Genomic DNA, 13,394 nt, shown 5'->3' with positions numbered 1-13,394 from the left:
GTGATGGCTGCAGCAAAGAGGCTGCCATCAAACCCAACACTAACTGACCCACAGAGGAAGAGCCTGACGGAAACTTGAGGCTGTGTCCCAAATAGCAACGCGACCGATCCCGGGAGAGTTATCTTTTCTTTGTGAAGGGCAGGGCACCCTGGAATGGGTTTGCTCCGAGAGGGGCCCAAGCCCTGGAAAGCGTTGTGGTTCCGGTGGCGTCCGGTGAGCTCTCGCTGGCCCTTGAAAATCCGTGGGAGAGGGTGTAAATCTCGCGCCACCCTATTCCCTATATAGTGCACTTATTTTGATCAAGTAGTGCATTACATAGGGACACAACCTCAGAGTCTGACAGACACTCACACAACCTGGATATCATGCTTAAGCTTTAAAAATTAAATAAAATCAAACTTTATTTGTTACATTCGCCAAATAAAACAAGTGTAGACCTTACCGTGAAATGCTTACTTACAAGCCCTTAACCAACAGTACAGTTCAAGAAGATATTGACCAAATAACTAAAGTAAAACATAAAAAAATATTAAAAAGTAACACAATAACATGACAATAACGAGGCCATATACAGGGGGTACCGGTACCAAGTCAGTGTGCGGGGGTACAGGTTAGAGGTAATTTGTACATGTAGGTAGGGGTGAAGTGACAATGCATAGATAATAAACAGCGAGTAGCTACAGTGTACAAAACAAATAGAGGGGGGATCAATGTAATAGTCCGGTGGCCATTTGATTAATTGTTCAGTAGTCTTATGGCTTGGTGGTAGAAGCAGTTACGGAGCATTTTGGTCATAGACTTGGCGCTCCAGTACCGCTTGCCGTGCGGTAGCAGAGAAAACAGTCTACGACTTGGGTGACTGGAGATTCTGACAATTTTAATGGGCTTTCCTCGGACACTGCCTAGTATATAGGTCCTGGATGGCAGGAAGCTTGGCCCCAGTGATGTACTGGGCCATACACATTACCCTCTGTAGCGCATTATGGTCAGATGCCTAGCAGTTGCCACACCAGGCAGTGATGCAACCGGTCAGGATGCTCTCGATGGTGCAACTGTAGAACTTTTTTGAGGATCTGGGGACCCATGACAAATCTTTTTAGTCTCCTGAGGGGGAAAAGGTGTTGTCCTGACCTCTAAACGACTGTCTTGGTGTGTTTGGACCATGATAGTTTGTTGGTGATGTGGACACTCTTGACCCGCTCCACTACAGCCCCATTGATGTTAATGGTGGCCTGTTCGGCCAGCCTTTTCCTGTAGTCCACGATCAGCTCCTTTGTCTTGCTCACATTGAGCGAGAGGTTTATGTCCTGGCACCACACTGCCAGTTCTCTGACCTCCCATAGGCTGTGTCGTCATTGTCGGTGATGAGGCCTACCACTGTTGTGTCGTCAGCAAACTTAATGATGGTGTTAGAGTTGTGTTTGGCCACGCAGTCGTGGGTGAAAAGGGAGTACAGGAGCGGACAAAGTACACACCTCTGAGGGGCCCCAGTGTTGAGGATTAGCTTGGCAAACGTGTTGTTGCCTACCCTTACCACCTGGGGGCGGCCCGTCAGGAAGTCCAGGATCCAGTTTCAGAAGGAGGTGTTTAGTCCCAGGGTCCTTAGCTTAGTTTTGAGCTTCATCGGCACTATGGTGTTGAACGTTGAGCTGTAGTTAATGAACAGCATTCTCACATACGTAGGTGTTCCTTTTGTCCAGGTGGGAAATCATTAAGGCAGGTTACCTTCGCTTGCTTGAGCACAGGGACTATGGTGGTCTGCTTGAAACATGTAGGTATTACACACTCAGTCAGGGAGAGGTAGAAAATGTCAGTGAAGACTACCGAGAGCATTATCACACAGTCATCCAGAACAGCTGGTGCTCTCATGCATGCTTCAGTGTTGCTTGCCTCGAAGCGAGCATAAAAGGCATTTAGCTCATCTGGTTTGTTCGCGTCACTGGCAGCTCACGTCTGGGTTTCCCTTTGTAGTCCGTAATAGTTTTTGTAATAGTTTCCTGGCCAGCCGACTGAGGCATAGGAGCCTGACGTCAAGGCTGAGGCATGAACGCCTGTCGATCCCGCCGCGTGTGAAAGCCCGATGATCCGTCGGAGACGGAACAGTCTAACGAGCCAGCTGGGTGAACAAGACCTGACGATCCGGCTGAGGCCCAACGTGGGATGGGCGGAAGGAAACCTCTCGAGCCAGCTAGGGCGTGGAAGCCCGACGAGCTGGCTAGGCACCTCCAGTTCCATCGGCGGCGACCCAGGACCGACGTCACCACCAACCGGAACACCAGTACTCCCCGATGCTTCGTGTCATGGCTTTGCGATTCTGTAAGGGCCAACGCCGGACAGGAGAAGTAGGTAGTCAGACATTTATTCGGGAACAGACAAGGAAACAAGACAGGAACAGCGTTGGAACATGGGTAACACAGACATGAGACAATTAATCCCAAAGCAGGGAACAGAGCTTGGGAACAGACGCAAGTAATTGAGTGAGTCCAATGATCGCTGATGCGCGTGACAGGGGGGTGGCAGGTGTGCGTACTAATGGTGGCTTGAGTGCGTAATGCTGGGGATCCTGGCGCCCTTGAGTGCCAGCGGGAGGAAGAGCGTGAGCTGGCGTGACAATAATGGCATGTCTTAATTAGTCATTAATTAAATAAAAATGTCTAGCGAGCAGAAATGATGCACTAAATAATGAACAACACAATTACTGCCGGAAGTAGTTATGTTAAAAACAGAACAGCATACTGCGGGAAAGACCAAAGATTAGGCCCAAGTCATGGCTATCTATACTCTGTCCTTATCCAAATATAACATGGACAGCGCTGCTTTTGAAAACATAATTCTGTCTGCCTTAATTGAAAAAACATGTCACTGACTCCAGGTTGTCACGAGGTATTGCAATATACTGTGGTAAAACAATAATGAACCTATAACAAACAGTAACATAGGATAAATGTCAACACCTGATGTTTGGTGTCTGTAGCCAGCTTGAGCTTAACACCAGAATAGGACTCTTGGTATTCTTCACTGTGCTCGTCATAACGTGTGTGTACTCCTGCTTAACTGCACAATTGTCTCACACATACTGTATAAGGACGAAAACCATTAATGGGTCCTGAGGTCCCTCTGTCCCTCTTCCAACACACCAGTCATTTCACAGATCACTGGGAGGAATGTGATGAAAGGCGACACTGTAAAACCAGCCCCAAACCTCGGCCTGGTTGGGCGGCTTGCGTTGGTTTCACAACTCACTGAGCCCTGGAAGCAAATTGGGTCTGACAAGTGCTGCTCTCCGTTGGATTGTGTAATAGTGCCGGTAACACGTTGGCTTAATTGAGAATTGAGGGACCGGGAACGGATTGATGGGCAGCATTGATACTTCTGACATAGCTAACATTTAGTAAGCCAGTGGGGCTACTCAACATGAATGTTTCCAGGCCATGAAGAAGACTAGTGACAACTCCATTGGAGGCAGGAAAATAAGAGGTATGAGTTTTTGGCTACATGTTGTGCTGTCTCTCTCTTGCTTTTTCTCTTCTTGTAGGGCGCGATTTAGTCAGTGATCTAGTGTTGTGTATGTTTGTGTGCAAGGTGACGATGTCATTATCTGAACTGATCACATAGAGTTTTGCCAGCAAATCACTGATAACTCATCAATAGTGAATAGCCATGATTACAAAGGCAAACTATGTCAGCATTATGCAGTTATTGAAATGGGCTTGCATGTTATAATTAAAGAATCATAAGATATCCGTCCTCATGTTTTGTTAAACAGTCCATGACGAGGACTATGACAAATGAGGACTATGCAATACTTGCATGTGGCGACATGCTTACAAAGCATCATTTCTGGAGTGTAAATATTCTGGTCAGAGTTGACTCCTATCACATGCTGAGATAATACAGGAAAGAGAGCGTCTGTGTATAAGTCAACATGGCCAGAAGGTATAGAATTACTCTACAATGTGCAATCTTTTGTTGTAATTGATGCTCAAAGGCATCATCTCTGTACAAATCCCATCCTCCTTCCATCCATGGGTCTATTCAAACCATTCTCTTTTGTCCCATTTATTAATATGCCACAGCATAGACAATCACAAAAGTGCCTCTTAAGGCTGTGGACTGGGCAAGCATTGTTAATGCTTTGCTTCTTCGTCTCCAAAATAAGTAATGTTTTGTCCTGGAGACCTTATTGCTGCCCCTCTGGAAGGAGTCCAAGTAAGCACTTCCTGGTCCATGTGAATGTGAAGTCTCAGGCCCACTTTATCGTTCTGCCTCAAGGCTCTGGGCTCTGTTCTATATCTGTCCAGCTCAGAGCTGTTACAGGCCGTTCAGGGTGAAAAAGTATAGGAATGCGCCCCAATAGCACTATAAGTAGTAGTGCACTATAAAGGGAATAGGGTTCCATTTGGGAAGTAGACTAGAAGTAATAGAATTGAAATCTCAGGACATGCCAGTGAAAACATTCAAGACACAGCAGCATTTCATTTTAACTGCTCTCTAGTTCTATTTTGTGGGTTAAACCATACAGTTAGATAATGTCATGTTATACGACGGAACGCACAATGTTTGACCTCTGTTACTGTCTCTTTAATGTAATTTTACATTGATGATTGAATCATAATCTAAGTCATGCTGTGTAGCATGTGCCTCTTCTAGACTCTAGCTTGGAGCTAGAGCTATTATTATGTTTGTATTATTTTGAGTGAGCTCATTGCTCTTGAAGAATTTTAGGCCAGGAATGAACATGAGGTCAATCCACTGCCTGGTGGGAAACTCTCTACAATGTGTCTGTTCTTTTAGAGGAGGGGTAAAATATGCCTATTTATTTAACCAGGCAAGTCAGTTAAGAACAAATTCTTATTTACAATGATGGCCCAGACCCAGACGACGCTGGGCCAATTGTGCAACGCCCTATGGGACTCCCAATCCCGACTGGATATGATACAGCCTGGATTCAAAACAGGGACTGTAGTGATGCCTTTTACACTAAGATGCAGTGCCTTAAAACTTCTTGTCAATAGGGGGGGCGCTGTTTTCACTTTGGAAAAAATCGTGCCCAAATTAAACTGCCTCGTACTCTATTCTAGATCATACAATATGCATATTATTATTACTATTGGATAGAAAACACTCTCAAGTTTCTAAAACTGTTTGAATTATATCTGTGAGTAAAACAGAACTCATTTTGCAGCAAACTTCCATACAGGAAGTGAAAAATCTGAAAACGATGCTCTGTTCCAGGGCCTGCCTATTCAATTGCCTTATATTTATTGATATGCATGCACTTCATACGCCTTCCACTAGATGTCAACAGGCAGTGGAAGGTGGAATGGGGTGTCTAGCTTGATCTGAGGCCGAACAAGAGCTTTTGGAGTGACAGGTCTGGAAATTTCTTTGTCTTCTCTGGCGCGCGAAGTACGTCGACATTGTCTTCTGATAAGTGTTCGGTATACACGGCGGATATCTCCGGCTCTGATTTTATTTGATACATGTGATAATAACATCATAAAGTAGGTTTTTTCAACCGAGTTTTATCAGTTTATTCAACGTTTATTGGGACTTTTGGAATTTTCCGTTCTTTGCGTCAAGAGAAGATGGGCATGTTCGCGCCACATGGCTAGCTAAGGTTGCTAATTCGACAGAAGAAATGGACATTCTAAAACCAAACAACGATTTATTCTGGACCACGGACTCCTTGTACAAGATTCTGATGGAAGCTCAGCAAAAGTAAGAACAATTTATGATGTTATTTCGTATTTCTGTGGAAAATGTTGATTCCTATTCTCTGCCGTTTTGGGAGCGCTGTCTCGCAATAACGCAAGCTGTTTGTTATGGTAAAGTTATTTTTTTAAATCTAACACGGCGGTTGCATTAAGAACCAGTGTATCTTTCATTTGCCATACAACAAGTATTTTTATGTAAAGTTTATGATGAGTTCTTTGGTCAGATTAGGTGAGTGTCCAAAATAGCTCCGGACATTCTGGTGAATCCATGCTACATATTCACAATGTATAACCACGGTTTGCAGCTCTAAATATGCACATTTTCGAACAAAACATAAGTGTATTGTATAACCTGATGTTATAAGACTGTCATCTGATGAAGTTGGTCAAGGTTAGTGATTAATTTTATATCTTTTGCTGGTTTTTGCGATAGCTACCTTTTGCGGTGAATAAATGCATTTGTGTGTTTGGCTATTGTGGTAAGCTAATATAATTCTATATTGTGTTTTCGCTGTAAAACGGATATATTGGCTGGATTCACAAGATGTTTATCTTTCATTTGCTGTACACCATGTATTTTTCATAAATATTTTATGATGAGTATTTATGTATTTCACGTTGCTCTCTGTAATTATTCTGGCTGCTTCGGTGCTATTTGTGATGGTAGCTGCAATGTAAAACTATGATTTATACCTCAAATATGCAAATTTTTCGAACAAAACATTAATATAACATGTTATAAGACTGTCATCTGATGAAGTTGTTTCTTGGTTAGTGACTAATTATATCTCTATTTGGTCGGTTTTGTGATAGCTACCTATGCGGTAGAAACATGGTGAAAATATGCGGTTGAGTCTTTGGCTATTGTGGTTAGCTAATAGAAATACATATTGTGTTTTCGCTGTAAAACATTTTAAAAATCGGAAATGATGGCTGGATTCACAAGATGTTTATCTTTCATTTGCTGTATTGGACTTGTGATTTCATGAAAATTATATTATATGATATCCCTGTCCCGTTAGGCTAGGCTATGCTAGTCAGCTTTTTTGATGAGGAGGATCCCGGATCCGGGATGGATATTAAGTAACCGCTGTGCCACTCGGGAGCCCTATAATCATAAGATTCCACAACTGCCTGAAATATAAAGTTAGGAAACATCCAGTTACATATGTTGTGGCAGGTATCCTTATGGGAACTGCATAGATCATTACCAGCAATTCAGTTATTGATTATTTGAGTTGCATATAATGAAGGTAAAGTACCTACTTTAATATATTGATTAATGACAGTTACCTGAAAAATAGATGTCACTGGCATTCATAATAAAACAAACTAATACGAGATTAACCAAGCTTTTCAAATGAAAAAGTATCTCCAGAATTATTGGCATCCTTGATGAAGATGATAAAAAAAAGACTGTATAAAATATATACAGTGCCTTCGGAAAGTATTCAGACCCCTTGACTTTTTCCATATTTTGTTACTTTACAGCGTTATTCTAAAATGGATTACATGTTTTTTAAATCCTCAGCAATCTACACACAATACCAATCTACACACAATACCCCATAATGGCAAAGCAAAAACAGGTTTTTAGAGATGTTTGCTAATTTATGAAAAAAAACTGAAACAGAAATAATTTATTTACATAAATATTCAGACCCTTTGATATGAAACTCGAAATTTAGCTGAGGTGCTTCCTGTATCCAGGAATCATTCTTGAGATGTTTCTTGATTGGAGTCCACCTGTGGTAAATTCAATTGATGTAACATGATTTGGAAAGGCACACACCTGTCTATATTAGGTCCCACAGTCGACAGTGCATGTCAGAGCAAAAATCAAACCATGAGGTTGAAGAAATTGTCCGTAGAACTCAGAGACAGGATTGTGTCGAGGCAGAGATATGGAGAAGGGTACAAAAGAATTTCTGCAGCATTGAAAGTCCCCAAGAACACAGTAGCCTCCACCATTCTTAAATATGGGGAGGCAGGGTAGCCTAGTGGTTAGAGCGTTGGGCTAGTAACCGAAAGGTTGCAAGTTCAAATCCCCGAGCTGACAAGGTACAAATCTGTCGTTCTGCCCCTGAACAAGGCAGTTAACCCACTGTTCCTAGGCCGTCATTGAAAATAAGAATTTGTTCTTAACTGACTTGCCAAGTTAAATAAAGGTTAAATGTAAGTCGCTCTGGATAAGAGTGTCTGCTAAATGACTTAAATGTAAATGTAAATGGAAGAAGTTTGGAACCACCAAGACTCTTCCTAGAGCTGGCCACCCGGCCAAATTGAGCAATCAGGGGAGAAGGGCCTTCGTCAGGGAGGTTACCAAGAACCAGATGGTCACTCTGACAGAGCTCTAGAGTTCCTCTGTGGAGATGGGAGAACCTTCCAGAAGGACAACCCTCTCTGTAGCACTCCACTAATCAGGCCTTTATGGTACAGACGGAAGCCACTCCTTGGTAAAAGGCACATGACAGCCCACTTGGAGATTCTCTGGTCTGATGAAACCAAGATTGAACCCGTTGGCCTGAATGCCAAGCGTCACGTCTGGAGGAAAGCTGGCACCATCCCAGGTCTCCCGAGTGGTGCAGTGGTCTAAGGCACTGCATCTCAGTGCAAGAGGCATCACTACAGTCCCTGGTTCAAATCCATGGCTCAATCACAGCTGACCATGATTGGGAGTCCCATAGGGCGGTGCACAATTGGCCCAGCGTCGTCTGGGTTTGGCCAGGGTAAGCCTTCATTCTAAATAAGAATTTGTTAGTTAAATAAAGGATAAATGAAAATCCTCACGGTGAAGCATGGTGGTGGCAGCATCATGCTGTGGGGATGTTTTTCAGCGGCAGAGACTGGGAGACTAGTCAGGATCGAGAAAAAGATGAAAGGTGCAAAGTACAGAGAGATCCTTAAAACTTTCTCCAGAGCGCTCAGGACCTCAGACTGCAGCAAATGTTCACCTTCCAACAGGACAATCACCCTAAGCACACAGCCAAGACAATGCAGGAGTGGCTTCGGGGCAAGTCTCTGAATGTCCTTGAGTGGCCCAGCCAGAGACCGGACTTGAACCCGATCAAACATCTCTGGAGAGACCTGAAAATAGCTGTGCAGCTATGCTCCCCATGCAACCTGACAGAGCTTGAGAGGATCTGCAGAGAACAATGGGAGAAACTTCCCAAATAAAGGTGTGCCAAGCTTGTAGCGTCATACCCAAAAAGTCTCGAGCCTGTAATCACTGCCAAAGGTGCTTCAACAAAGTACTGAGTAAAGGGTCTGAATAGAGCTGACGCTTTCAAGGAGCTGGACTCTAACCCAGACACTTATAAGAAATCCCGCTATGCCCTCCGATGAACCATCAATCGTACAACACCGGCTCCGACGCTCGTCGGATGTGGCAGGTCTTGCAAACTATTACGGACTACAAAAAGGCAAGCAACACCGAAGCATGCATGAGAGCATCAGCTGTTCCGGACGAACATCTGATCACGCTCTCCGTAGCCGATAAGAGTAAGACCTTTAAACAAGTCAACATTCACAAGGCCGCAGGGCCAGATGGATTACCAGGATGTGTACTCCGAGCATGCGCTGACCAACTGGCAAGTGTCTTCACTGACATTTTCAACCTGTGCCTGACCGAGTCTGTAATACCAACATGTTTCAAGCAGACCACCATAGTCCCTGTGCCCAAGAACACCAAGGTAACCTGCTTAAATGACTACTAACCCGTAGCATTCACATCTGTAGCCATGAAGTAATTTGAAAGGCTGGTCATGGCTCACATCAACACCATCATCCCGGAAACCCTAGACCCACTCGCATACCGCCCCAATAGATCCACAGACGATGCAATTTTAATCGCACTCCAAACTGCCCTTTCGCACATGGACAAAAGGAACACCTATGTGAGAATGCTGTTCATTGACTAAAGCTCAGTGTTCAACACCATAGTCTCCACAAAGCTCATCACTAAGCTAAGGACCCTGGGACTAAACACCTCCCTCTGCAACTGGATCCTGGACTTTCTAACGGGCCGCACCCAGGTGGTAAGGGTAGGTAACAACACATCTGCCACTCTGATCCTCAACCCTGGGGCCCCTCAGGGGTGTGTGCTTTGTCCCCTCCTGTACTCCCTTTTCACCCACGACTGCGTGGCCAAACACAACTCAAACACCATCACTAGGTTTGCTGACGACACAACAGTGGTAGGACTGATCACCTACAACAATGAGACAGCCTATAGGGAGGAGGTCAGAGACCTGGCAATGTGGTGCCAGGACAAAAACCTCTCCCTCAATGTGAGCAAGACAAAGGAGCTGATCGTGGACTACAGGAAAAGGCGGGCTGACAGGCCACCATTAACATCAACGGGGCTGTAGGGGAGTGGGTCGAGAGTTTCAAGTTCCTTGGTGTCCACATCACCAACAAACTATCATGGTTCAAACACACCAAGACAGTTGTGAAGAGGGCACGATAACATATTTTCCCCCTCAGGAGACTGAAAAAGATTTGTCATGGGTCCCCAGATCCTCAAAAAGTTCTACAGCTGCACCATCGAGAGCATCCTTACTGGTTGCATCACTTTCTGGTATGGCAACTGCTAGGCATCTGACCGTAAGAGGCTACAGAGAGTAGTGCGTACGGCCCAGTACATCACTGGGGCCAAGCTTCCTGTCACCCAGGACCTGTGTCAGAGGAAGGCCCAAAAAATTGTCAAAGACTCCAGTCCCCCAAGTCATAGACTGTTCTCTCTGCTACCGCACGGCAAGCGGTACCGGAGCGCCAAGTCTATGATCAAAAGGCTCCTTAACAGCTTCTACCCCCAAGCCATAAGACTGCTGAACATATAATCAAATGGTCTCCCGACTATTTACATTGACATGTTTCAGTATGATAATACACAACCCCATATCACAAGGCTCTGTACACAATTCCTGGAAGCTGAAAATGTCCCAGTTGTTCCATGGCCTGCATACTCACCAGACATGTCACCCATTGAGCATGCAAATGGTGGTCACACTTGATACTGGCTGGTTTTCTGATCCATGCCTCTACTTTTTTTAAGGTGACTGATTTCCTTATATGAACTGTAATTCAGGAAAATCTGTAAAATAGTTGCATGTTGCGTTTATATTTTTGTTTTTGTTTGAACTTGCAGGTTATTGCGAATACAATAACATAACAACCCACTAGGCTGTTATGTTGTTGTTTCCACATAATTTCAACAAAAATAAATAAATGTGATGATGTTGAATCAACATGGAAAACGGATTGAATTTGCAAAAAGTCATCAACGGAGGGAATTTAGTATATTTTTCACCCAACTTTTATCCTAAAACCAATAACATAGTGATTTTTTTGGTTGATTTCACGTTGAATTCACATTAGTTGACAGCGTTGGGCCAGTAACCGAAAGGTTGCTAGGTCGAGTCCCCTAGCTGACAAGGTAAAAATCTGTCGTTCTGCTCCTGAACAAGGCAGTTAACCCACTGTTCCTAGGCCGTCATTGTAAATAAGAATTTGTTCTTAATTGACTTGCCTAGTTAAATAAAGCTAAAAATAAATAAAAATATATACTTTTTTAAAAACTCAACCAAATGTCATTCAAAACTAGACGTTGAAATGATGTCTGTGCCAAGTGGGTAAAGTTACTCCCCCCCAAAAAAATATGCACTTCTTTAGGAGTTTCTGCGGAATTACTTCCTTTCTGTGTACATACCACATGGTGATACTGGGTAACTTACTGAGAAATGCAACAGAACAATACAGACAGAGAAACAGAAAGTAAGTTGCCAGACCACACAAGTTCCTGTCTCCATCTTGCTGATTTCCTCCTGAAAACAGACGCTTCTATTCATACTATAGATGTTGTCTGACTTACTGGACTGTATGTACCAGACAGTATACCCTAGTAGTCAACTACTGAGAATAACAAATCCAAGCATTGGTAGGGTCTCTTAATCCATGTCCGGACAGGTTGACAAGGTGCCTTCTTTATTCTGCCTTTTAAAATACTTGAATAACGGGAAGGAAGAGATGAGTCATGTGGGAATAACCAACCGGTTTAAACAGTGTGTCCAGTATATCATGTGGTCAAATGTACCTTGAGTCAGTGGTGTAATTTCAGCTAATCCACGTCATTTTTATAAAGTTATTTACTGCATTTCTACACAATTTAAAACCATTCGTAGAACACCTTGGCTGCTGTAGCTTCATTCACCTCAGCTGACAAGGGACATACATTTTGACGACAACAATTCATACAGCACGTCATACAGCAATTTGTTTCTATGCACTGGGATTAAAAACTGTAGTTTCGTTTCATATCAAGTCAAACAGGAGTTACGTAGTCATCTACAGCCATCTTCCACCTCTGCATTCTTTAGAGCTGTTCACTGCAGCGAGGCAAACAGCCTCCCCGTCCACTCTGAGCTGCCCGCATGGTCTTAAAACCAGCCCGTTAAATGTTAAGTTTTAATATTGCATGCAAAAGTATAGTGAAATGCCTTTCTTGCAAACCTAATTTCCTTTTAATCGGGATTGGAATGATTTTTGTAGCCTATTTTAAATTGTTGGTGTTGAGCTAGGGTATGTTGTCTGCTGTACTCTGCCATACCCAATTGACGCCCCTGCCTCAAGTTCGACCTTTAGCCTGGAATTGATTGGCTACTTATTGACGTACTTTCGAAATCAATAGTCTCTTTAACATGAATCTGATATCACAGTCAAATTACTTTCATCCAGTCACATTTACACAAGCTGTATGTTGGACCAGTCAGTCAGAAAGTGGATTGGAAAGTTCCTAAACAGGCCTTTGTTTACATCAGAGCTAATAACTACTTTTTTTACAATGCCATCACTGAAAATACAGGAGAGGTACTTCCATATATAGAGTAATCTCCATCAAATCAACTTTGTGTGTTCTTCAGATCCCTCCTCCTGTTTTCATTGCACTGGGCCAAAACATTTTACAGGAGTGACTCATGGCCTGCTTTGCTTTTGGGACTGGTTAGCAACGGAACGGCCTAGCCTATTTTTGGCCTCCGCATCCTTCTGATTTACTTTTCATTAGCACACGAGCTCATAAAATGTGCAGAGTAACGTTTCAAAGGCACCCTAATGCTGCTGTGCAGGGCAATATTTAGCCTACCCCCAAAGATTCCCAAGAAGAGCCACTTCTTTATGAGAATGTTTTCTGCTGAGCAGTGTTCTTGGTTTCTGCCACATATTATGAAAATTGAGAATAGAGTTTCCAAACAGGAAATTAGGAGAGATAATGGGTTGATTTAGCAGCACAAATAGGGGAATCCTAGCTTTGAGCAATGACTGCGGTAGTGCTAGTCTTTACATCCTGATTACAGTTCCTTTACCTCTTTACAATCTTTGAAAAAAGGGTTCCAAACGGGTTATTTGGCTGTCCCCATAGGAGCACCCTTTTTGGATCAAGGTAGAACGAACCCTTTTCGGTTCCATGTAGAATCCTCTGTGGAAAGTTTTCTACATGGAACCCAAAAGGTTATACCTGGAACCAAAAAAGGTTATTCAAAGGGTTCTCCTGTGAGGACAGACAAAGAACACTTTTCTAAGAGTGTACGATTCAGTCCTCACCCCTCAATGTGAAGTACGACAGTATATAGCCTACAGACAGGTAACTGGGTGTAGCGTATCCCAATAAACTCCACATTA

The sequence above is a fragment of the Salvelinus namaycush genome, chromosome 25 (genome assembly GCF_016432855.1).
Source record: "Salvelinus namaycush isolate Seneca chromosome 25, SaNama_1.0, whole genome shotgun sequence".
Classification (NCBI taxonomy): Eukaryota; Metazoa; Chordata; class Actinopteri; order Salmoniformes; family Salmonidae; genus Salvelinus; species Salvelinus namaycush.
The sequence above is the reverse complement of the archived record's forward strand: the minus strand, read 5'-3'. Positions refer to the sequence as shown.